The following is a 27,415-nucleotide window of genomic DNA, read 5'->3' on the forward strand; positions in this document are numbered from 1 at the left end:
CAATAAATCATACCATCTCTGGGATGGGTAGGGAGGGATGGAGGAAGACAATTTGGATCCTGTAATTTCAGGACTCGTATGGTGAAAATTGTTATTATGTGTAATTGGAAAAATAAAATATATTTTAAAATAATAATAGAGTATCTGGGAAGAAGCATCAGGGTGGTGAATTTGAAGAGGGCTAGTCATGGTGAAAACTCGCCAATGAGAAAGCCTGGTGCCCACATGGAGTTGCCAGGGAGCATTATTATGTGGAAGAAGTATCATGATGGGAAGACAACTTAGTAAGAATAGTCCCAATTTGGAAGAAGCAAAGCACAGTGGAATGAATACATGAGGCCACCAGGAGGATGACACAGTGCATGAGGCACTGGGTTTTGAGTCAGGAAAACTTGAGTTCAAACACAGCCTCAGATGCATCATAGCTGTGTGGCCTTGGACAGGTCACTTCACCTCTGCCTGCCTCTGTTTCCTCATCTTGGAAGGTTGTCAAGGAAAAAATGAGATCATGTGTTCAGAATGCTTTGTAAACCTTTACTCTATTAGGAATAAAAATCAATCTTGGAGACTTTAGGCCAAATGGATAACTACTAATTAGTAAAGAGAAAGAGAGAAATCTGGTTTCTCACTTAAAGAAAGCTCAGGTTTCAGATTCCACTCCATTGAGTGCCAGAGATGGCTACATAGATGAGCTAGGCTGGAATGGCCCAGAGAACAGGCAAAAGAGAGAGAGCAAGGGAGAGAGCCAGGAGACCCGAGGAGCTTGGCACACTGGCTTTTCAGCCCTCCCTCTAAGCCCTTCTCTCCACACCTTCACTTGGCTAATGGCCTCCGTGTGTCCTATCTGCTGGCCCCCGAGCACACTGGCACACACGGGCTGTGACTGCTCGTGTGGTGAGCCATTTGGGAGTGGACTCCAATTTTTAATTCACACAAAGCACACTAGAAATGCTAGCTAGCCAATGAGTGGGGGAAAGAAGACTCAAAGAAGGAAGTGGTGTAGGATTGGTATGTGGGGTGGACTAAGTGATCAGAGTGTGGCGGAACTGAAGCCAGAAGAACAGCTGGTCTGTCTCCCTTACATAGGAGGAAACTGAGGTCTGGTTCCAGTTCTCCCACCTGGAGAGTGAAGTGGGCTCTGAGTCCAGGTCTCGCTGCCTCCCCCATCCAGCATTCTGCAGGCTGTGTCAGCAGGGAGGTAGAAGGCAGAAGCTCTCAGTACTGTATATCCATGTTTCTCTTCCAAGGAAAATGATTTGGGGACGAGAATGCATGCCACAAAGGGGACAAACCCGTAACTGATGCCCCAAATGGAAAATGGAATAGAGAGCAAGAGAGCACTGAGCTGTCTTTGGTGGTGGCACGTCTCCTGGCTCAGGTGAATTCAAGTCTTGGCATTTGACAGAGCTGCCAGCTGGGATGCCTGAGCCCATCACGGATGTCTGGAAACTCCTCAATCATTAGCAGAGGCATTATGGTGTTGGGAATGGACATACTTTTGTCCTGTTTTCCAGAACAGAAAAGGAATGGAGGCTTCAGGCTAAAGGCCAGCAATATCAGCTTTTGCTTTTGCACCAGTTCTCCACTTCTGACCCAAACTCTTCTATGTCCTTTCCCTCTGAGCTGAGGTCAGGATAGTAAGCCTAGCTTGACACATGAGGACAACCAAGAGGCAGGGTCACAACCCGCTCTCAGGCTCGGCTCCTGGCACTGGCTGCTTTTCATATTGTAGATGCTCCAGTTGAGCCCTGATGGTGTGGTTCCCATTAAAAACCAGCCAAGAGGACAGGAATCTTTAATGTAGTTATGTTAATAATTAGTGAGGAGTCTCTCTTCAATTGTCCATGTGTCTCCTTGGCTTGTCTCTTAGAGAATGATGTTTGGTGAGATACACACACACACACACACACACACACACACACACACACACACACGCAGCTACATGTGCCTGTACGTGCCCATAGCTGTTCATTCCTTAGATTTCTTAGCAATTCCTATGAGAAGTTTTGATCCCAAAGGTTTTTTTTTCCCATTCAACCACTTTCCTTCTTTTCCTCAGAGCATTGTTTGTGCTTATGTAGGAGTTTTTGAGGTTTGTCTCCTCTATCCTTGGCTTGCTTAAATATCTCTCTCCTGCCTCCTGCTATTGACAGGTCCATTATCTGCTTTTCATCTAATTGTTTGTACTGTTGTCTTTAATCATAAGATTAGGGGAACAGCTAGGTACCTCAGTGGATGGAAAGCCAGGCTTGGAGAGGTGAAGTCCTGGGTTCAAGTTTGACCCCAGACACCTCGTTGCAGGGTGATTCTGGCCAAGTGACTTCTCGCCCATTGCCTCGCCTTTCCTCCTCTTCTCACCTGGAACTAATGCACAGGGTTGATTGTGAGAGAGAAGGGAAGGGTTTCACAACAAATAATAATGGCGATACCAGGCTTATGTTTCTACTCCCACAGCTCTTCCTCTGAATGTGGGTAGCATCTTTACTATAAATCCCTCAGAATAGTCCTGGGTCATTGCATTGCTGCTAGTACAGGCTGCTCGATTTTACCACAGTGTATTGGTCTCTGTGTACAATGTTCTTCTGGCTCTGCTCCTTTCGCTCTGCATCTGTTCCCGGCGGTCTTTCCAGTTCATGTGGGAAGTATTTCCACTTTAGCCATGTTGCAAAAGAAAACACAGAAAGAACCAAAGGCAAATAAAGTATGCATGCGTGTGCCTGTGTGTTTGCCTCAGGCTGTATTCAGAGTTCATGAGTTCTCTCTTGGGAGGTCAATGGCAGTTTTACTCACAAGTTCTTTGGAATTTTCTTGGATCCTCTTTCACAATTGAATATATTTACAAATTTTGCTGCTGTGTTCCACATTCCCCTGGTAGTCAGACAAGCTCCTTTTGTGCCTTAACTCTGCCATCTGTTGGTATATCAAGGGAAAACCTGCCATTCGATAGCCATCGAGTTGACTAACCACAGAGCACTGGTTTCCCATCTTTTTTGATCCGCGTCTACTCATGGCTCCAATGGAAACGTTTATACATGATTAATGACACGCATTTACTATTGTACCAGTTTATCGTAGAACACACACCAAAAAGCCCATGATCAGGTCATTGTAATGATAAAATTCTCTGCAGACTGTCCACCTGTCTGAAGGAAAGGGAGCTAGCTTGTCTTGTGACAGCCACAGGAGAGCCTCTCACACAGGTTTCACCACTAAGATAGGAGCCAGAATCCTCCTTCACGGACTGATTCTTCACCTGGAAAATGGGCACCCACCTGAGAGCCCAGGTGGCTTCAGAAAGTCCTGGAGTGCTTGCTATGGTGTTTGCTGCCTGACACCTCCAGAAGCCCCGCAAGTATGACAGAGCCCAGACACATTTGTTGGTCCCACCGAGGTCTCTGGTCCTGCCAGTAGGTGCAGATGCCCAGAGAAGGCATTCGATGTTGCACGACAGGTCTGTGGTGGCGCGATGGGGTGGTTCTGGGGAGAGGACGCTGCTCCCCCGATTCCCCAGTCACCTGTCGAGTGATGCTGGGCTGTGGGATTGCTCCCATCCTTTTTTTAATCCTTGCCTTCCATGTCAGAATCATTACAAAGGCAAGATGGGGGATATAGGGAGGAGAGCATGTGAAGCTTACTCTCATTAGAATTGGCTCAATGAGGGGGAAAACATACACAATCAATTGGCTGTAGAAAGCTGTCTTACCTTGCAGGAAAGTAGAAGGGGAAGGAGAGAGCTGATAGAAAAGGGGCCAAATTGGGTAAAGGAGAGATCAGAAACCAAACAGGAGTTAATAGGATGGAGAGTAATACACAGTAATCAGAGCGGTGAAATTTTTTTGCAAATTTCTAATAAAAGCCTCGTTTCTCAAATACATGGCTACTATGATAGAAAAGGAAAATGACAAAACTTTGGTGGGGATAGGGGGTGCCTTATGAGAAAGCTCAGACAAGAATGCATTGTTGAGAGTTATTAAGTGATTCAATCAATCAGGAGGGCAATTTGGACCTATACCCAAAGATATGTAAAAGAGGGCATCCCCTTTAACCAAGCAATACCATTACCAGGTTTGTATCCCCAAAAGATTTTTTTTTAAAGGGGAGGAGGGGAAAGACCTATCTGTTCAAAAATATTTAAAGCAGCTCTTTTTAGGGTGACAAAGATTTGGAAAGTGAGGGAATACTTATCAACTGGGGAACAGCTGAGTTAGTTTTAATATTTGAATGTAAGGAATACCATTGTTCTATAGGAAATGACAAGTAGGAGGAGTTCAGAAAAATTGGGAAAGACTTATACAAATTGAAGGAGCGTGAAATAAGCAGAACCAGGGGAATACTGTACAGTGACAGGAATACTTTACAATGAACAACTGTGAATAATAGCTATTCTCAGCAATGCAATGATGCAAAACTATCCCTAAGGACTGGTAATAAAAAAAATGCCATCTACTTCTAGAAAAAAATAACTGAGTCTGAATCCAAACCAAAGCAAACTTTTTCGTCTTTCTTATTTTTTTTTTCTATTTAGGTTTCTTTCCACAAAAGGGTTAATATGGGGAAATGTTTTACATGATTGCACATGTAAAATTTATATGAGATTGCTTACCATCCCAAGGGAGGTGAGGGGTCAGGAGGAAGGGAGAGCCCAAAAGATATCATACTTTTCCTAGAGGGAGTTACTACAATTCGGGGAATAAAAAGAAAGAGAAGGGGAAAAAAGAAAAATGATTGATAGGTGCATTGACAAAGATCCATTTAGGGGACATTCCCCTAAATTTTATATTATGCATTTTAGTCTCATTTCTTAAAGACAGAAAACAGGGAAGTCCAACCTTAGGCTTTGCTGAACAGCCACTTCCCCTAGTCCTCTGAGACAGGTCCTCCACCTTGGCATTAATCCTTGATCCTGTGCTCCTTGGCACTGACCAGTGGCTCACTAGCAGTCTCTTCTTCTGAAATCAGACACAAACATCAGTTAAAGGCCCATAATATTTAACAAACAATGGCAGGTTTCAATAGTCTAAAGCTTTTGGATATGTAATGTTGTCAGGGTGGATAGGCATTATAAACAGATCCTTCAATATCAAAATATCAATAATGATTCCATAAATTCAAGTTCAAACATCAAATTTGAATTAAGAAGAAAGAAAGAAAGAAAGAAAGAAAGAAAGAAAGAAAGAAAGAAAGAAAGAAAGAANAAGAAAGAAAGAAAGAAAGAAAGAAAGAAAGAAAGAAAGAAAGAAAGGAAGGAAGGAAGGAAGGAAGGAAGGAAGGAGGAAAGAAAGAAAGAAAGAAAGGAAGAAAGAAAGAAAGGAAGGAAGGAAGGAAGGAAGGAAGAGAAAGAAAAAATCATATTGCACATCCTCATTAAACAATGGGCCAGTCAAACAGAGGCATAACCAAAAGATTGATCCCTTAAAAGTAAAAGCTATGGTCTCTCTAGTCTAACCATGATCTGCAATGTGTGTGAACATAAATTTTTCTCCTGGTATGAGCTGCAGTTAGCCTTTTGAAGAGTTGTTTGCACTTTTACACTACAGAGGTTGGCATAATTTTGGCTGTGACAACTGATAATTCCCAGGATTAAAAAGGCTCATTTGCCTATAATACCTAACAAAGAGTTCTCTGTAGCCATGATAGGTTCCACCATGCACCATCATGTGTCTCATGGGTTTCTAAAAGAGTTTGCTGAATGTCATTAAAAAAAAAAAGGCCCTTTACAAGGAAGCTGAGTTACTCCAAGGCACTGAAAATTCTTTACATCCACCTTGTCTCCTGAGTGTAGATATGCATTACCTAAGGTTCTTCTCTAGATGGAGGGAGCAGACTGAAAGAATTAGCATCAACAAGACTTTGGAGTTTGAAAAGGAAACACCACCTCTAGACTCCTTGAGGTCCCTTTTCCTCCTTCATTCCATCAGAAATCCTGATTCCTCTGGTCATCCCTCTAGGGTCCCCCATAGTAGCAACAGGTTCCTTTAGGGGTATTATGGTTAGAATTATAATTTACAGCAGAATTATGAGACCTGTTGGAGGTTTTATACTATTATCACTCCAACTTCTGTTCCCATTTTCCTGATTCTTCTAACTACAATTCATACCTACATGGCCTTACTTACCACATAAATAACATTGTTTTGACCCTCTGTCTGCCAGGGTCCTTGCCATTACTCTCAAAGGGGCTATGATTTCCTCAATTGTATTTGTTAAGATAGGGGCTAACATAACTGCCTCTTTTCCTTTGTCTGGTCCTTTCTTGGTCAAATCCTCATTTTCTAATCTTTCCCATTCTTTCCCCCTCATAGTCTTCCAAAATATATTCTTCTGTTCTCTTCAATTGCTCTATGTCCATGCTAGGCCAGTCTAGACTGTTTTTCTGAAAATAACTCTCCAGTTTGCAGGGGAAGACTGATTTACAAAATGGTTTCTTATAATCCAAGAATCTGTCTGTTTCAAAACATCCAGCCCAAAGTATCTAGCTCTTAATTCTACAACCCTAGCATAAAAATGGGTTGCACATTCATCTTTTTCTTAGTTAATATATTCAAATTTTACCCAATTCTCTGGTCTTGAGGAACAAGCCTTCATACCCCTTAAAAAAGCTTCCCTGGCTTCCCATAATTGTATATAGTCCTTAGTTAAGATCAAGTCCCATTTTAGGTCTTTAAAAGACCATTTTTTTCATTCTTATCTTGAGAATTATTAGTAACTGTAAGCATGGCCTGTCTATCCCCCTCAGTAAGTAAGGCATACATGAGATCCATTACATCCACCCAGCTTAGATTATGAATCCTAAAAATATTTTTAAACTGCTGGATTACAAGCAAGGATTCAACGTCAAAAGGAGTATGGTCCATCCATCTATCAATATCACTGCCACTGAGAAGAACATGATTTCTTATTGTTACTAAATTTACTCTACAATCATGGGTGAGAACTTCCCTCAGAGGAAACATGCCTTTATTTGGGCCTTCATTGGTACCTACTACCAAGGCTAGAGTCTGAGTAGAAGTCTCCTAGACAGCTATATTAAAGATAATCTGCCTTTCTACAATATATCTTTACAAAGTTTGCTAAAACTCAAGTGATCATGAATTTGAAACATAAAACAGAACTTATTGCCAACTTTCATACATAGATTTGCTTACATTTTTGACTTTTTTTAAAAAATCAAATCTAAAGCCCTATAAAAAACAATCCACTCTGACTGCTAGTGGAGTTGTGAATTAATCTAACCATTCAGGAAGGCAATTTGAAATTATACCCAAAGGTACTTAAAAGAACGTCTGCCCTTTGATCCATCCATACCACTGCTAGGGTTGTACCCCAAAGAGATAATAAAAAAATATTTATAGCCGCGCTCTTTGTGGTGGCAAAAAATTGGAAAAGGAGGGGGTATCCATCAATTGGGGAATGGTTGAGCAAATTGTGGTATCTGTTGGTGATGGAAATCTATTGTGCTGAAAGGAATGATGAACTGGAGGAATTCCACGTGAACTGGAAAGACCTCCAGGAATTGATGCAGAGTGAAAGGAGCAGAGCCAGAAGAACATTATACACAGAGACTGATACACTGTGGTACAATCCAATGTAACAGACTTTTCTACTAGCAGCAATGCAAGGATCCGAAACAATCAAGAGGAACTTAAGAGAAAGAATGCTATCCACATCCAGAGGAAAAAACTGAAGGATCAGAAACACAGAAGAAAAACATATGATCGATCACATATTTTTATGGGGTTAGGGTTATATGACTGGGGCTGTGATGTTAAAAGATGACTCTCCTGCAAATATGAATAACATGGAAAAGGGTTTTGAACAATGATACACGTATAACCCAGTGGAATTGTTCATCAGTTTTGGGAGGGGGAGGAAAAGATCATAAATAATGTAACCATGGAAAAATTATCTAAATAAATTAAAAAAAAGAAAATAGCTTTTTTTCGCTCCCGCCGCCACCGCCGCGGAGCCGAGCAGAGCCGGGCCGGCTGGCCGGGCGCTGGCGGGGTCTATGGTCACTCGGTCGCCTGGTGCTCTTCACCTCCGAGAAACCGCTCTCTATGGCCGGGAACTTCTGGCAGAGCTCCCACTATTTACAATGGATTTTGGATAAACAAGATCTGTTGAAGGAACGCCAAGAAGACTTAAAGTTTCTCTCAGAAGAAGAGCATTGGAAACTGCAGATATTTTTTTTTTTTTAAACCCTCACCTTCCGTCTTGGAGTCAATACTGTGTATTGGCTCCAAGGCAGAAGAGTGGTAAGGGTAGGCAATGGGGGTCAAGTGACTTGCCCAGGGTCACACGGCTGGGAAGTGACTGAGGCCAGATTTGAACCTAGGACCTCCCGTCTCTAGGCCTGACTCTCATTCCACTGAGCTACCCAGCTGCCCCTAACTGCAGATATTTTTTACAAATGTTATTCAAACATTAGGTGAGCATCTTAAATTAAGACAGCAAGTTATTGCAACTGCTACAGTCTATTTCAAAAGGTTCTATGCCAGGTATTCCCTGAAAAGTATGGATCCTGTATTAATGGCTCCTACATGCGTATTTTTGGCATCCAAAGTAGAGGAATTTGGAGTAGTTTCAAATACAAGATTGATTTCTGCTGCTACTTCTGTATTAAAAACTAGATTTTCATATGCCTTTCCAAAGGAATTCCCTTATAGGATGAACCATATATTAGAATGTGAATTCTACCTTTTAGAACTAATGGATTGTTGCTTGATAGTGTATCATCCATGGGCCAAGAAGACATGTTGCTTCCCCTTGCATGGAGGATAGTCAATGATACCTACAGAACAGATCTTTGCCTGCTGTATCCTCCTTTCGTGATAGCTTTAGCTTGCCTACATGTAGCCTGTGTTGTACAACAGAAGGATGCTCGATAGTGGTTTGCTGAGCTTTCTGTTGATATGGAGAAGATTTTGGAAATAATCAGGGTTATTTTAAAATTGTATGAGCAGTGGAAGAATTTTGACGAAAGGAAAAGAGATGGCAACTATCCTTAGTAAGATGCCTAAACCGAAACCACCTCCAAACAGTGAAGGAGAACAGGGTCCAAATGGCAGTCAAAATTCTAGCTACAGCCAGTCTTAAAACATTCCGAGGACCTTCAGAATGGAGTATTTGGAATAAAACCTTTGGTGTTTTTGCTGTGCTAAAGAAATGAACCGGTTTCAATAATGCCTTCAGTGGAACACAAATGAGACTGAATAGCTTGTTTCTGTCAAGCCTTTGGGGAAGTGTTTTTATTTTTGGAAAGTAGTTTAAATAGCTTTCTTTTAAATTTTCCATTCACTTTGGCTCTAGAACAAATTAAGACCTTTTTGATTACAAACATTTGTATAAGTTAATTGAAGTATGAATAGGTAACTATAAATAGTCACTTTAAATTGAATCGCTATTTCAATAGGCTATCCTTGTTTGCATTTAGATTAAAATTACAGTTATTAAATTTGGATTAAGGGAGGGAAAGCTTAAGTAGCCAGGAAACAAGGTGCATAATTTAAGAATCTTTTTAGTATTTGAAAGAAGGTTATATACGCCAACTATTCAACACCTGAGAATTTTCTTCTTAAATTATTAAAAACAATTCTTAAAGAATGAAATCCATTCAATCCTGGTTTCGCTAGTTTTGTTCACATTTTCACAGGGAAAATTAAGTACCTATACATAAAAGACATACTTTGTTCAGTAGTTTTGATATCTTGCCATGGGAAATAGTTGCCCTGCTTTGCAGAAAGGTGCAATATGTACAGTGTACTTTGACAGTTTTTAATGTTATGTGATTTCCTTAACCATTTCGAATGCTGGGAAAACTTTTTAAATCTATATGTAAATTATTTGCAAGTAATGATTTTAATCAGGTATTTTGAAAGTAAAACAATAGTTGAATAGCCCACCATAATCTGGACACGATTTATAAAAGTTCATTTTATCTTTATGTGGGTAGTTAATTCATTTTATCTGAAATGGCATCTACTTTTAGGTTTGTTTTGTTTTGTTTTTTGTTTTGTTTTGTTTTGACTAAGGATTTAAATGGCTTACAACAGGTTTTCCTGAGCCAGGAACACAATCGGGTTTCAAGCCAGTTTGATACTGGCCATTATTAATGCTAAACTAAGTGTAGGACTTAAGAGAAAGTGTTGTCAGTGAGACTGCTGACCATGGAACTCAGTAATAATTTTCTTCAAACTTGAAGGAGGGTGCTACATAGGACATAAATGTACAACTTAAAGATTTTAACCTTTTATAAACAGTTTATGTTCAATGGATTATAAAATCAAATGTTGACTTCCTAGTATAAATTTGCAACAATAAAAGCAAGTTCTTAAAAAAAAAAAAGAAAATAACTAAAAAATAATCATAATCCAGTATGAATCCAGGCTACTATTCAGGTAAGTAAAAGTTCATCCAGGTAGGGAAAGTCTTGCCTTCAAGTGTCTTGGGGAAAGTGTTCTTGTTTAAAAAACAGGGCTTGATTCTTTGAAAGTCTTTAACAAAAAACAGAAGGTCGTAGCCCAGTTAGATGCCTTGAGGCCTGGGAGCAGGCTGATCTTCAAAATTAGTTTAAGAAAAAGGTTTCACAAAGAAATGTTACTCTCTGCCATATAAATTCTTACCTGGACTTTAAGTAAATGTTATCTTCAGTCAGGATGATGTCATTCATTTATTTTAAGCTTTGACCAATAAGTGCTTATGCCCTTTCCTCCCTGCTTTAGATCGTTCATTAAGTAAATGGCTATAGCTAATAATTAATAGTGTCATTACTGTGAATCGCAGTTTTATTGAATGTAGAAAAACATTGGGAAGGGCTCAAGAACTTAAGTGGCAAGTGGTGCATTTGGTCTTTGTCTCTCTCCATGACTTTGAACCCAAGCATTGTGGAGCTCAACGTGTTTTCCTAGGATCTTGGGAGCAGTGCAGAGACTATTTGCCAATTCCTGGGCAAAGAGCTGAGTGAGAAATAAATCAGCCCAGTGGTAGAAGATGACTCTTTCCAAGTCATGGAAAAACCCACGCTGGAAAACAAGGAACCTACATGAATAGGAAATATGGAACCTTTCAAAATGAACATCGAGCCATAAAGGAGCGAAATAGTTAAACGGGCTACCACCGTCCTCCACAAGTAGAAATCCAGCTGCCCAGACAGAGGATCAGAGAGTGTGTGGATCAGAAAGAAGGATTCTTTCTGGTCAAAGGACAAAAAAGAAGACAGCCAAAGAATTCGGTCCATTTACTCCACAGACAATACCTGATGCCTTTGCAGAGACCTACCAGAGATACAACAGATAAGCATCCAAGGACCCCTCGTCTGGTTCTCCGGAGCCAGAGGAAAAACAAGAAGAGGAAAGGTAAAAGGGAGCAATGTCAGAAAGATGAATCGCCCATTTTCCCTGGATGATTTGGAGGAATGGAAGAGCTCCGTGATTACAGAGGAAGGCGCTGCCCCATAAATGTCACTCACTAAAGGTCAACCAAGCCACGCTTTCCTGGGCCAAGCAGCCGGGAGAATAGGACGGAAGAAGACGATTGCTAGGAAACAGTTTCCCATTTTGGATGACGTATTCAAGGTGAGGGACAGTTTTAAATAGGGGGAAGTGACTTTGAACTTCCTCTTTAGCTACCTGAGCTCGGAGAGAGGAAGGTAAATGGCGGAGCTGAGGTTGGAAGAGGTTTTTCTTACAGGCGCGTGGTCCGTTTATCTCTATCAGCCTGGCTTTTATTAAAATACTATTCTTCCTTTTGATCTCGGCCCTCATCATTTTTAATCATAACACCACCCTGACCACTCTTCGGCCTTGGAGCCAATACACAGCACTGACTACAAGACAGAAGGTGAGGGTTTAAAAAAAAAAGAAGAAAAAAACTTGAAAAATAATCTGTGGATGTCGCCTCCTGAGAATGAACAGAAAATGGAAACCTGGAAGACTAATTATGGCGCAGGAAGGGGAGATGGGCTGAGACACTTGTAAATAAATTCTACTAATAAAAAATGATTTACATGAAAAAATTACCTCTGTAAAATCTATCCTTGATTGCTTGGCATCCAAGGGAGAGAGAAGGAGGAGGATGGAGAATGGAGAAGGAGGAGGGAAGGTGAGAATTTGGCTCAAACTTTTAAAAAGGAAGGATAAAAAATGAGTTTTCTTGTACTTGAGGAACAAAATAAAATATTATTTTAAAAACATGCTGAAAAGCAATTAAGCTATGCTAACAGAAAATATAGAACCTTTCAAAAGGACAGGAGAAAAGGAGAGAAGGTGTGGTCTGGGGCCATAAGGGGAGAAATGGACAAGTTGCCATTTCCCCCAAGCTGAAGTCTAAGGATCCAAATACAGGATCAGAGAGCGTGGGAATCAGCAAGCCACAGGACAGAAAGGAGGCAGCCAAATAGTCTTCTCCATCTACACCACAGGCAAAACCTGATGCCTATAACATGACCAACTCAGAGACTGGATAAATGAGAATCCAAAGAAACCTTCTCTACGTTTTCATGTGTCAGGGGAAGAAGAAGAAAAATAAGACCATAGGGATGAATGATGAGAGATGAAGGGATTACTGGCTGCTTACAGGGGAGGTGCTCCCCAATAAAGCTCGGCCGCTTGAAGTCCAGCCGGTATCTCCTTCCTGGGCCAAGGAGGCAGGGAGGATGGGACGGAAGGGGCTCCTTTCCCCAGAACCTGCCGCCCCCTTTCTTATTATTACAGGAAACTATGGAACCTGGAAAAGCGACTTCACAGCGACCCAGGTGGATACATTCAATAAGCTATACCGAGAGAAGACAGACGAGCTGGGCCCCAACCGGTGATCTTGGGGGGAACGCGGAGACAGGCTGCAGCATCTCTGCTGTTCTCCAATTCTCCCATCTACGATCTGTAGAGATCACTGTGCCTTCTCCCACTCTATCGCTCTTCCCCTACTTTCTCTTCTCTTCTCTTCTCATATCTCTAACACAGAGAAAATAATGTTAGGGACTGGATCTGCTTTCTTCTTATCAGAGGGAAGCCTGGAGCGTGTGGCTGCCATTTCTGAGCTTGCTAACTCTCAGACAGACAGACAGACAGAGGAGCTCTGGATGCGCTCTTGGGTGGGTCCTTTCAATCCCGTGATTTTCAGGATTTTAAACTTAAAGGAGTGCTGAATGGTGGACTTTTTCTGCCTAGTGACATAGTGGGATTATTTTCATTTTTTAATAAACGAATGCCAAGAGATTACATAATGATAAACAATCCTGGCATTCCTGAAATAGGTAGAGTAAATCCAACCTGGCCGTGGATTTGGGATGGTCCAAATGCCACGTTTCCACATCACTATTGATACGTTGGACCACTTCTGGCTTTTAAATAAATAGCACCACCACCAGCTCCCAGGCAGAGGAGAATCCCAAATCAAGAAGGCTGGGGAAATGCTTTTTCTGGAGTATTACGAATAGAATGTCCTTCAGATTAGAGAGAAGGACAGCCCAGTCCCACCCAGAATGAGAGGACCACGTGACTCCGGTTCACATTGTGGAGTTCCACTGGGCTGGAACCGGTGGCTATTTGGAACACAATTATATCTCTGAATACCGAAAAGGAAAACACATGGAAACACTATATTTGCAGTTACTGGGGCCTAACTGTGGCTCAAATGTGAGAAGAAGAAAAGGCGGTGAGGCATTTGGCATTCCAAGGGGGGAAACCCAAGAAAGGAGCAAGCCCCGATCTCTGGAGATACCATTTTAGTGGACGGCTCCTGAGAAGATGAACTAGAGAACCTAAAGCAAGGAATCAAATGAATGAAGAATGAACAAATGAGGGGCTGACTCAGAATGTAAAGGTTTGATATGCGCCAGGCCTTGGGCTCAGAGACAGAAGCAAAGAGCAACAGGGTACAGGAAGCCGCCATGAGTAGGATGACCCTGAGTTCAAGTGCAGGCTCAGAGGGGTTCTAGTTGTGTGACCCTGAGTAGGTCACTTCCCCTCTGCCTGCCTCGATTTCCAGTCTCATAGGATATGATCCTCATGGGAAGGATCAAAGAGAAGGCACTTGAGTGCTTTGCAAACCTTCAAGTACAATATAAATGCTAGATATAATTATTAGATGCACAGAGAAGTAGAAACTCGGAGGAGAACTCTTAAGTAGAACCATGGGGCCAGAGAGAGAAGACATGGTGGAGATTCCTGGAGGGCCCATTAATGGGGACAGGGAGAGCACACGGGAGCCCATTTGACAAGACAAGGAAGTCAAAGGAGGAGTTGGGAAGCGTCACCAGCTCGGCCCCCAGACAGGATGGAGACGTGCTGGAGGAGTAAATTATCCATGTATATGTTGGGGTTCTTCCACTTTCTACCCAGTGTTGGGGGGCTGCTGATGACTCCTCCATTTCCTTATGTAGAGATTAAAATTATCTCAAGAGACTGAGTTTTCTTGATTTTAACGATTCATTGACTGGTCAAGACATTGTAATCTCTGTCAAATGATTCTCCACCATCATAAGACCAACAGAAACTCTTGGCCCAGATACAAACACACAGTTTTGGAAGCTCATTAGTCAGCCACCCCCTTGACCATCCCAAGATATCTTTAATTGGTGGCAGCTAATTAAGAAGGGGTCTATCAGGCCCTCAGACAGGTGAGGTTCCACATGTCACAGGAAAAGTACAGGAATTCGCCTGCCAGCCTAAAGTCCACGAAAGGAGCACAAATGGAGTGCAAAAATCTAGAGACTGAGTGGAGCCAGCTTCTCCCTAAGCCAGCCTTTATAATCCAGGATCCGGAGAGAAAAAAGAATATTGTGTAGAAACAATAGAACTTCTCAATCCCCCTCTGCTTCTTGGGGAAACTGGGTCCCCCTTTCCTTCCTGAAGCATCCAGAATAGGATGACTTTACGATAAGGGAGATGCTCGGGGATTTCATAGCATCATGTCACAAATGACTGAGACACATTGGCAGGGAGCCATGAAGGAGGCGCTCCTCTTGTGGTGCAGGGATCTTACAAACAAAGGAACAGCACATGGGAGAGACACAAAGGGGATAAGTGACCCGACCCCCGATGTCCAGTCCATTCTCTCCAAGGGCTCAAAGTCCCACGATGCCGCATTCTGATCTCGGGGCTTCTCGGCCGCTATTGGCATCTTCTTGGGCTGTCCAGGGTCATGCTGACCCTTAGAGCTGCTCCTCTGGCACATCTGCTTTTTTCTGGTCCAGGATCCCTGATAACTTCCTTCCCTGAAATTGCTTGAAAAATAGACCTTAATGTAATTTCACACAGATACTAAAATTTTGCATTGACAGTAGTTTGTTCAGATGAGGAGAGCTAACTCATACCTTAGGATTCTAATTTTATTAATATGAAGGATGTCCAATTATGAATCTCTACATTAAAGAATTGGCATTTCCTTTACTTTTTGTTCGTTCACTTGTTTTCACTTCTTTCTGACCCAAAAACTTGCTTTGGAAAACTGCCAATGAAAAACTGAAAGGAACAAAGTTGCTCTACACCTAATTTTATAAAATGTAGCATTAGAACATGGTCGAAGCCTTGGAAAGATATAGAAACAGCTCTTATATATATATATATATATATATATATATATATAAACCTCATCTGGTCTTTTATGTCTTCTTCCAAGACTTTCAGGTCTGTTATGATGTCCCTTCCATTCTTGTTAGTCTGTATTCTTGGTTATTGTTGGTTCTTCTTTCCTTCAATCTTCTCCAGTTTTCATTCTTAACCCCCTTTCATGAAGATGAGATTCTGTAGACCCTGATCCTTCCCCAAGAGCCGTAGATACCACCTTTTGCAAACACGTGGCTTCTAGGCCTAAGCTAGATGGTGACATAAAGGAGTTCACCCAAAAGTCGTCTCACCCTTCTCGTGGCACCAGAGACTCGGGTTAGGATCTGTAAAGAGCTGGGCAAATGACGTCACGAATTAAAAGGCATCAGCCAAGTCAACCATAACCAGCTTCTTCTTCCCACGCCCAAATAAACTAGATATTATGATATCGGACTTCCTCCATAACCTCCAGAACTCGTCCCCTACGCACGTGCTAGTATGGCAACCACACCACGAGTCAAGAAGCCACTCAGAAATAACAAAAGAAAGAACAGAAATACTTTTCCTCTGAGATAAAGGATGGCGCACACGTTTTTACCTCAAAACAAAACATGCTGCTAATGTAACCTTATGAAGTTCTGGTTCAGACGTGCCCACATCGTTGCCCGATTGTGCCCCTCTGAGCAATGGGGAGGATCTTGAATAATTCATGACAGCAAGAGGAAAATGGTCCCCTCCTGGGATGAAAGTTGCAGGCAAGAGTCGTAGACACAGCCAATTGCACTGACAAAAATGCCCATCAGCCAAGCTCAGAATGAGCCAGGTGGCACCATGTTCCATTGAAGACATTCAAGGCCTGCTGCTGCTCAAGCAGAAAACCATCCCCCAACTTCAGCTCCCCTCCAGACCACGGACCTTCACCCCCACGTCAGGAAAGACATTAGGAATCACTGCTTTACTGCATGTCCTGAGGAGCCCGTCAGGAATCAGAGTCAGAATAACATCAACTACATTCCAGAAGATTTCAATTCCAAGAGCAAATTTCAGTACTTACCGCTTTGGGCCAAATGATTTCTCACCTGGTCCTGCCATAACCCAGTTGACCAAGTCTTGGAATCTCCCTTAACGCCTCTCCCAGAGGCTACTGCACTCATCCTGTTGGTATTCGGGGATCCCATGTGAATAGGGAATATAGGGTAGATTTCTCAAAGTTCTAGAAAAGAAGACTGGCCAGTTGTGGGAAGTCTCCGGACAAGAGAGAGGTACGTACAGCTCCAGATGCTAACTCCATCGTAAATCATCTCCACGATGTACAGCTAAACAATTTATATAAACTACCTTCTGAATAACTGGCCCCTTCTCCTAGGTATTCTCCCTCTAGTCAAGGAGTAGTTATAGTGGGGAAAACAGCATAAGAATGTCAGCTGGTGGTGTGTACTTTGAGCAAATGAGGAGGTTTAAACCAAGCACTTCAATTTTCTCCTTTAAAAAGTATCCAAAGGGCAGCTGGGTAGCTCAGTGGATTGAGAGCCAGGCCTAGAGACGGGAGGTCCTGGGTTCAAATCTGGCCTCAGACACTTCCCAGCGGTGTGACCCTGGGCAAGTCACTTGACCCCCATTGCCCATCCTGACCACTCTTCCACCTGGGAGCCAATACACAGAAGTTAAGGGTTTAAAAAAAATGTATCCAAAGAGTATAATAACTTTAGCAAATTAGTCTATCGTTTCCATCAAGAGCCAAATAACTTCATAATAAAATGTAGTGCTTCTGTGAACTGGGAACAAACCCAGAACCATGAAACAGTCAGAAAAAACTCACTCTTTAATTAAGGGAAGGGGTTTAGGGCTAAAATTGGGCCTCCTCTCAGAGCTGTGCACTACATGTGCTGGTTGCTCTGGTCCCTGACACTTGGGAAAGCCAACAGGGCTAGACTGGACAATTCCAAGGAGCCATCAAAGTTGGGAAGCTTAAATACCTTTCATGGGGAACTTGGGGGCTGAGGAAGAGAGGGATAGTTGATTGGCTTTACAATGGCAACAAAGGAAAACGAGGAGTCCCAGACAAGAATAACAGTGAGGGACTGATTGTTTACAATGGACCCAAAAGGGGAAGATCCAGCCAAAAAGCTGGGCCACCAGGTAAAGGACTTTGTCCTAAAGGGAGAAACCACTGGGACCAAAGAGATAGTAACACCTGATGGGATTAACCCTCCCCACTTAAATGACTTTAATGTCTATTGTGAGTCTGAGGTTGGACTTTCCCTCAGGGAGGAACTCTCCTGTGGTGACAAGGTCAAAGCTGGGGCTTTTCACCTTTAAGCTAACTAAACTGGGGATCCTCCAATCTTACTAGGCTACAAGTTTGGGGGCTTCTAGATTCCACATGGACACTTCAAAATGAGAATTTGGAACCAGAACTGGAATTAAAATGCAAGACGATGCATTAGACTATAACCTCCCAACTTTTCCAAATATATACATATATAGTGTCAATGTGGATTTTTGGAGGACTCAGTTTACCCCTACCTTTGAGAAATCCCAGTACCAAGAAGCCCTATTTTGGTTTGAACGTTAAGCACCTTTTTGTTCTTGAGACGTCTCTAATGGATGAAAGTTTTCCTCTCATGAAGCCATTTCTTAGTTGGACCTTTGCCTTTGGTTTATTACAGCTGAAGCTTCTAAATGCCCTCCGTGCTGGCTGCAAAGAGGTTTACAAACCTGTTTGCGATGCCTAATGATCCAGAGGATATAGGGACTCCCAGATTCCTTTCCTCTTTGGAGTTGTCATCTAGGATGGTGTCTTCTCCCAGACACAGGGCTCCCACAGTCCCAGGAGCCTATTTCACTCTTGACTCTGTGAGGTGACCAAATGCTCAAACCCTGTCCCTATTCCTGATGAAAGAGTGGATTTAGGATTACTTGGTAGTTCTATATTATTTCCAAGTTAACAACAGACAACCTTATTTTATGGAACCCCAGAATTTCTCTCTGTCCCTTGGGAAATTGCCTTCAAGGCAATGATTCAGACAAAAGGGAGATATTTTTACAGAAGCATCTATCTTGTGGTGACAACATCAGAAAACCTCAGGGGTTAAAAAGTCCTGACCTTCTACCTATAAGAATTGGGGGCGGGGAGGGGGAGGGCAACCCACATACCCAAAAGTCCATTCTTGGCAGTACTGGCTGAGTAAACAATTGACCTTCCTCCTCTCCTGAAGGCATTTACATTAGCATTAAGATCCCCAATTAGCATTTCAAGCATCCTTGACTTTAGCATATCAAACATCCTGAAGAACAACTGGTCCTTAGAACCTCCACAGAGGGTCAGTACATCCCAGACTCACTGGCACCTCACTATGTCCCCTGGATTTGTTCTTAGGGACCTTCCCTCTCCCCATCTTCCTTATCTCCAGGCACTCAGCCTTGAAGGTATGAGCCTTCCCTGTAATTAGTGGGGTGCTGGGGGAGCTAGAGGGGAGCCCTTGGGGTTCAGGATGGGTATCCTTTGCAAGAATGCAAGACTCCAAGACTTAGCTTAGCCATGAAAAGAAATGTATTAATTTGGAATTCCTGTTGAATGTGGTGGGGAGGACAGCAGATGGAAAGCTGCCTCTCCAAAGAGATCAAGTCTGAGGGTTTTGTACTCTTTATGGCAGGTGATACCTGACTCAGGGAGGGTTTGAATTTGGGCAGAAGTGGGGGACGTGGGGTTGGTCACCTGACCAAGGCCAGAGCAGTGTCTTATGTCCAGAAGACACAGGGGGCGACCCTCCTAGTCTGGGGGACAGATAGATGTCTTGGATCCAACCCCATGGCATCAAAGCACAGCCTGGAGGTGTACCTCTGTGTCCATCTGGAAACCGAGGGGAATCCAAGGAGGAGAACTCTTTCCAGGCTCTTTCTTCTCATTAAGTCTTTGCAGTTTAGTATTAACAAGAATGCAGGGAAGCAAAGCAGGAATGAAGTGGGAGACTCCTGGGACCTGCCAAACACTCGGGGTTAGAAGTTTTAGGGACCTTTGAGAACCGGCCAGCCAGGGAGGGAGAATCGCACCCCCATAAGGAAGCCCGGAACATAGAGAGGAAAATAAATTGGCGGGAACTTTCCTTGGCGCGCCTTTCCAAGGATAGGATTGGTGTGTTCAAAAATACACAGTCCTCAAGCAAGCAAGCAGTTTCTCAGAAGCAAATGTTAGCACCAGGGAGGGTCAGGCAAGTGGACAGAAGGGAAGTGAGACAAGAGGTTGGGTAGAAACCCAGCTGGGGGCTCTGATACTGCTCAGTCTTCTCTGCTCCATTCCATTCCCCACTCCTGTTGGGGCGAAGTCAATCCTTTGAGGCACCGTCATTTATGATGGTCATACAATGGGCTCCCAATGAGAGCCCAAGGAGTGGTGGTAGGAGCAGGGCAGCCATTGCAGTTAGTAATCGGGGAGACCAAGAGAACAGATTCTCGTACCATTTATGGCCGCTGTTTCTCGGGGCCTCCTTTTCTTTTTAATCTGTTCCTAATAAGAGACAGACTCCCCAGATAACCTTGGAGTGATTGGCATGGACACAACAGGCTCCTCCCAGGGCCACCCAGAGACTTCCCTGCTTAAAGAAAAGGTGGTCCAGTCCTCACCTATTCTGGAGGACCATTTCTGCCAGAGGACAGCGACTTTCCCAAGAAATGAACAGAGGTTTCTAATTCACTACGGTCTAAATCCGTCTGGCAAGAGAGACTGGAAGTTCTGGTTTCCCTGAACCAGGGCTCAGTTCCTCCTCTGCTCAGCCCTCCCAAAATTGGGATGAGGATGGGCACTACGATGCCAGCCAAGGCCTGCCGGGTGTTTACCAGTCTGCATCCCTTCCAAATGCTCTCTCCCTCCCTCCTCTGAATAGTAGTAAGCCTGGGGAATAATAGGAACCAGGATGCAAATCTGTAAAATATTGTTATTCAAGTATTTATAGATGCCCTATTAATGTGGGCTTTGCAAAAGGATATTCTGCAACAGAAACATCACATGCCAGCTCTGCAAACAGCTTAGGGATCAAACCTCCTAAAAGCATCAATTCCTGTTAGAGGATGATTTCTGGAGGTAAAATCTGTTGGCTAAGATACCCAAATGTTAATGTTAATATCAGTTTCTATTGTGCTAATTCTCTCTTTATATCTGGTGTTCTAGTTTTTGCCCCAGTCCTGGATCCTATCCTTCTGCCTTAGGGATGGATGCTCCCCCTTGTGACCTGTCTGCCAGTCTGAGGAAACAGTCTCTGGTCTCCCAGTCTTCAGAACCCCGACATTTGCTTCAGAGATGCCCCCGAAGATCCCATGTCCACAGCTCCTCCTCCTCCTCTCAGGCATTCTACGCCCCTTCTCAGCTTGAAGAAGCTACAGAAGATTGAAACCATCAGCCCTCTTCCCTTAGACATTTGAAGGATGGGGGAGATGGTGTGGGACATTGTGGGACATTGTACCCCGAAACAGCCTAGAACATTGTACCCCCATAGTGAAAAGTTTTTCAGACAAACTATAGGCAGGAAAATTTCTTTGCTCCCACTATGTACCCTTACCTGCCTAGATAGACTAGTGACCTTTGTCAAAGAAGGTATTAGCACTGCAAAGCTTATGGTCCTAAAACAGTAATATCAATCCCCTTTTGACCCCCCCAGGAACCCCACATGATGATACTAACACATCAGTTTGAGGATGATTCCTTAAAAGAAGTGGGGAATGATGGGCCTGGGAAGTAGAGCTGATAAAAATAGCAGCACCAACTGAATGACAGGAAAACCCCAACCAGGAACATCTGCTGAACAAATGAGAGGAAGACTCTCAAACAATAGCATCTGCTGAATAAAAAATGACAAACATCCAGCCCCCAAGTTCCTACTCAAACCGTATAAGACTGGCTGGGCCCCTCATTCAAATGTTCCATTTTGCCTTGAAGGCAAAGCTCCAGCTTGCAATAAAACAGTACCTCTTGCTTTTACATTATCTGGTGTGCCTCCTAATTTGGGAAATCAGAACCGGGCTAAACATTGGGTATAGACAAGGAAGATCCTATTGATTTTTTAGGGCCTGGGACTGTATTGGAACAGCTGACATAAAATCTGCAGTAACTTTTGTCATATTCAAGCTCTGGGAGTTGAGAGTCTCACCTTGATGGACAGGTGAAGACAATTGGATGTAGGAATGTTCCCGGAGGCCATGAGGACAGGAGGAAAGGCAGTTGGCCAGAAAGGATATAAATACCCTGGCATCCCCCTGACAGGAACCCTTGGACCCCTTTGTCTTTTGGGTCCTTGGCTTTGCTTTGGCTGAGCCTTGCCTAAACTCTTGCCTTGGACATTTGATCTTGAACATTGGTTGACCTGTGGATCCTCTGGTTCTCTCTGAATCCCTAGATATTTAGGCACCTGAACCATCTCTAGATATTTAGGTATCCTGGGGCTTGGGGGGGACCCGGGAAGTGGGTAGGAGAAGAAGAAGAGGGTGGTAAAGGGTGGCATTCCTGAAGGCTGTAGCAAACAACTGGCAGTAAGAAGTTGAGAGAAACCATCATCAATATTTGCATCATCCAAACAGTTTGCTTACTCTGGTTTGGCTGTGGCCAGGCTGAGCCAGAGGAGGTGAAGAACAAGCCCAGCATTACTGAACAACCCACAGTCCTGAGGGATTATTGTCATAGATTTAGTGACAGGGTCACCTATTCCCCAACCCGTTCCTGATCATTTCTTACCCTTGTTAAACAACATAGATAAAGATTATTAAGTACCTTCCTGAGTAGTTATTCCATCACCACTCTGGGGAGGGAGCAACGCGGTCAGATGAACGTTATCCAAGGCTGATAGAGCCCAATACCAATAATCAATCAACCCCAGCTGGGACCTGAAAGGGTTACCCATCCACTGACCTTTAGGGATCCTGCCTGGGCACTGTTATAAAGAAGGGCAGTTATTATACCATCCAGCTGGGTGGCAGGACTCGGGTGTCCTGCACTAGCCATCAGGAACTCCCCCAGATTAATATCTCAGATGACTACTACTAAAACCAGCCTAATAGTGGTAGCATCCAGATTATTCTCTTCTTTTATAACACTTTACCAGAGAATTTGTTCCAACTTGGTGATTTGTTTTGGAAACAGATACTTTTGAAGGCACGAATATGGAACATTTTGTGAATTTGCCATTAGCTGTCATTGCAAAGTTAGAAAGTCATATATTTTCTTCTGCTGTTTCTGACTCCTTTGGGTGGGTTTTTGGTTTCTTTTATAAAGTCTGGAACAATCTCTGTTTTATGTTTTCACCTGCTCTGTACTATGCAATTCTTTACTTTTTCTCTTGGGTATTTCTAGATGGTGGCCCACATCTGGGGATTACAGCAGATAGAAGAAAGAGTGAATTAGAAACTTCAATGATTAGTCAAGACATTTTAAGTGATGATGTGAGAATTTGGGGGGAGGGATGCCAATATACATAGAGGTGAAAGTTCTGTCAGCTGGGATAAAAGCAAGATTTTCTTTCATCATGTCAGTTCAAAGTGATCTTATTTAGGATACTGAGGATAAGTCAAACTCCTGCTATTTTCAGTTAAAAGCCAAGAATTGGGCCAAATTGTCTCTGCTCACACACTTGTTGGCCTCCCATGAATATGAAGATTCCTGGTACTGGGAGATACCATAAAGAGATTGGGGGGAATCCAATCTGTGAGTTTTCACAGTTGAGCCAAACTACCCAAAAAGCTACAATCTGTTTCTTGCAGAGGAAGCAGAAATAGGAATCTGTGTGATCTGGCTTTCTAGAACATGGAAGGGGAGTGTGGAGTGGCTGCTTGTTGAAGGCCTTGGAGACAGGCCAGCTTTCCCAGGAAGCTTGTCATTCTCAGAATTCTACTTGAATCCCTGCAGTGTCCTCCCTCCCTTACACTGCTCTCTCTCCTCTTTCCCAGAGCAGGTCTGGGGTTGGCAAAGAGAAGCTCCTTTCTGGTGGGGATGGAGAGAATGCAGTCCTGAGCATCTTTCCTCCTGCCTACTCAGTGCCCCCTCCCAGCCTCCCACGTACTGCAGGGGGCTCTCACCCTGCCAGCCTGCAGCTGGGGAAACTGTGTTTTCTGATTGATTGTAGAGTATCATTTTATTCGATCGGAACCCAGTATAAATAATAATACTGAAGTTCCGGTTAGATCCTGCTTGTTACCATCATTATTTCTATCACGAAATCTAATGATTCGTTCTCTGATGAAATTGACTTCTTGATGTTAGATCAATTCATTCAGGGTTTTAAATGGGAGGAAGCAATTCTGGGTCAGATCATTCGAAAATTTGGCAACCATTTTTGTTTTATAATCTAAATTCCTGAATACTCTTTATGCTAAGATAAACTTTGGTAAAATATCAGAAAGAAGCAATGTTACAGATCTATTCCTCTCCTTGGGCATTATCAGATTATGAGCTAAACTCATGAGAGAATTATATATTATATGCAATAATATATATATAATTATATATATATAATATGTATATAGTTTTGATGTGTTTCCACCTTAATCTGTTGGAGGATACAACACTGTGTTCTTTCTTGTCCTCATCATGGAGGTGGCTACAAAAGGAAGCAGAGGGCCTAAATGGTCTTCTAGTCCAATTTTGACTCCACCAAGATTAATCCTGATAGCCAGTTGCATTGACCACAATCCCATAAGCCAGGCTCAGACTCCCCTTGGTGGGCAGGTTTTCCATTCCAGAGGAATGTCAGACTTGGGGAAGACAAGGCAGGGGAGTCCTTCTGCAGTCCAGCCCAAGTCGCTCCCTCAGCTTCTCCCTCGAGCCAGAACTCTCCCTGCAGCTCATAGATTTTAGCCACAGAGGGCTGCTGACACCAGGGATTGCAGGCTCAGGAGCACTTCCTGATCCCCGACCTGGAATCAGTCTCAGATGAATATCAATGACATTCCCAGAAGGTTTCAGCTGAAATAACAAGTTTCACAAACTGTACCTTCCCTCTAAATTATTGTTCCTCCTCCAGTGTTGCAATCATGATGTTGATCAGGCATGAACATCTTACTCACATTCCCTCCTGGAGGTTCAATTCATTCTGATATAAAAACAAACACTTACAAGCAAGAAATGGTTAGCATTTTGGAATTCTGCATCCATAGTGAGCATAGGAGAGCTTGCTTGAAACTCGAGAGAGATTCTGCTCAATGACAGCAAATCTGCAGACAGCAGAAATACATAGAGCTCCACATCACACTTCCTCTGTGTGGCCCCAGCAGTGAGAAGGGGCCCCAGGAAAGGCGCAACCACAGCCTAGAGGAAGCAAGATGCACAGCTCCCCCCAGCATGAGAACTTAATCCAATTTCCTCCCCAATAACAAATGTCCTGCCAGGAAATTACTGGCACAAGAATTCCATGAGAAACCCAGCTGGGGAGGCACACGTGTGACGTATTGATCTATTACCTATAGGAAGTTGTTGGTGAGAATCACTGCAGTGATCCATATCCATGGTCCTTGTCTTGTGAATCTCTGTTCTTCACTGCCTCTATGAAGCTCACCTAATGCCCTTACCTATCCCATTTACCCTATCAGTTGTAGACCTCAAATCATTACACTTTGTCACTGCTCAGGGGGTCTCCTCTGCGTGGTCCTTTGTCAGCACAGACCCTCCTGTAATCCCAGATATCGTCTTCCTCCCCCGAGTTCTGGAGACCCTCGAGCTGTTTCCGGAGATGCCTCTGACACCACTGCAGGCTTAATTTCATAATTCACAATAAAACAGTTCTATAAGGTAAAAAAAATTCCTCTTTCTCCAAACAAGGAGGGTTCTAATAGGGAAGGTCACGAGAATTTCTCTTGCTTTTGTGGTTCTCAAACAAACAAGATTTGAAAAAGTCTCTTCAATCGTCTCCTTTAAACTAGAGCCAATTACACACGGGAAGAGTTTTTACATCAATAGTATGCAGTATTACACAGTCAAACAATAATGTGTTGTTATAGCATATCTCCAGATGGTTAAAGTAATGACTAAAAAGCAGACCACTGCATTATGGGACATCTGAAAAATCTATAATCAATCCAGCTGATAGCTTATTTTAGCTAAATTTGGTGCTTCCCCCCCTAATAAATTGAACACATGCAGGCTAGCACATACGTGACAATTTGTTCTGGTTCATTTGCCTCGTGCCATTATTGTAGATTTAAAATAAAAAAGAAATTAACTAGTCATTGAAGATTCTTATGATCATGGACACGTTTGGTTTTTCTGGGCAGCTTTAAAAGCTGTCCTTTCTGCCCACCTCCCCCTAAGAGTAGATTCTCCCTCATATCTCGCTTCTATGTCTGTCTTAACATTTTCATGGAGTTATACGTCTTCGTAAATTAAAGGAAAATCTGTGTCTTGGGTCTTGTTTAGGGTTTAGAAATGTTTTTTCCCAGAAAGATTTCTAAAAAGGGAAATGGAAGTTAGTCCAAAATACTGCCAAAAAGCTGCAGCCAAAGAGTTAATAGGCTGGGAAAGAGGATTAAGGAATTGCCTCCATGAGGAGAACTAACTCTCACCTTTGACTTTTTGTGGGAGATTAGATTATAAGAAAGGGAAAAAAATCCTGCAAGTTTCTCAGTCATTGAAGTCTTGGCCGTGTTGGAATTGCCAGAGATAAAATCATACGGAAGTTTTGGGGTTCTACTCAGTAGAATTTTTATTGAAAAAAAAAAAGAATTAAATTCTCCTTAAACTGTTTAGGGGTAGATAACATTTAATTGTTTTCCCTGAAGATTGATTATGCCACTGTTTTAGTGCAATGAAGGAAAACTAGTTTGGAAGTGATCACAGAATGAGAGAAAAAAACAGATATTGAGAGTGAAGAAATCAAAATAGACAAGCCATTTCCTGGTTATATGTACCTGGTACTTAGCTCTTCGTGGACCATGAAAAGAGAAATTATTGTTACCTTCCCCTTTAGGACCAGTTTGGAGATGCTTTCCTTCCAATCCCCCTCCTCTCACTTCAGATCATGCTCCCAAATGAAGGCACTGAAAAATGTTGGGGAAATGTAGGGAAACATGAGTTACATTCCACTCTCAGAAAATGCTTTAGCTATGTGAGCTTTTAAGGAAGTTGTCTCGTCTCTATTTGCCTTAGCTTTCTGATCTATGAAGAGGAGAATAATAATGGTAACCACCTCTCCGAATTGTTCTAGGAATATAATGATATGTTGGTGAAAAGCTTCATTAAGTGACTGGCATAGGGTAAATACTATGTAAATATTAACTATTCTTATTTTATTTGGATGTGTTTGTTCCATATTTGCCAAGTCTAGTGTGGCTTTAAATACAATTCATAGAAAATGCCAAGTGTGATCAGATAAATGATTTCTGTATAGGATCATTTAGAAATGCATTCAGTTGAACTGAAATCATCTGACTGGTAATACTTTTTTTGCTTGTTTTAAATTCATGATATTGTGTGTATCGTTGATATATTTTTTAAATCCTTAACTTCTGTGTATTGGCTCCTAGATAGAACAGTGGTAAGGGTGGGCCATGGGGGTCAAGTGACTTGTCCAAGGTTACACAGCTGGGAAGTATCTGAGGCCGGATTTGAACCCAGGACCTCCCGTCTCTAGGCCTGACTCTCAATCCACTGAGCTACCCAGCTGCTCCCATCGTTGATATATTTTTACTTCTCTTCTATTGTGCTATTTAGAAAACCACTGTAGAAGAAATGCTGTTTAAAAAAATAACATTTTTGCTCTCAGTGCTGTTCGATGATGAATGGAGCTTTTAAGAAAGGAGATAAAATTTAATCGTTGAAGACTTGAATCTTTAATGGGGTAGATCTTGTTTTAAAACATATCATAATACTTGCTTTATTAAAAAGTTTTCAGTGG

General features: G+C 42.7%; 1 protein-coding gene and 1 pseudogene across 1 annotated transcript in view; one reads left to right on the forward strand and one right to left on the reverse strand.

Annotated features, from left to right (window-relative positions):
- LOC123239270 (zinc finger protein 91-like) overlaps window positions 1-27,415 on the reverse strand; it is a 310,142-nt gene that overhangs the window by 44,810 nt on the left and 237,917 nt on the right. The window lies entirely within an intron of this gene.
- Window positions 8,058-9,168, forward strand: LOC123239738 (annotated as a pseudogene).

The sequence above is a fragment of the Gracilinanus agilis genome, chromosome 3 (genome assembly GCF_016433145.1).
Source record: "Gracilinanus agilis isolate LMUSP501 chromosome 3, AgileGrace, whole genome shotgun sequence".
NCBI lineage: Eukaryota > Metazoa > Chordata > Mammalia > Didelphimorphia > Didelphidae > Gracilinanus > Gracilinanus agilis.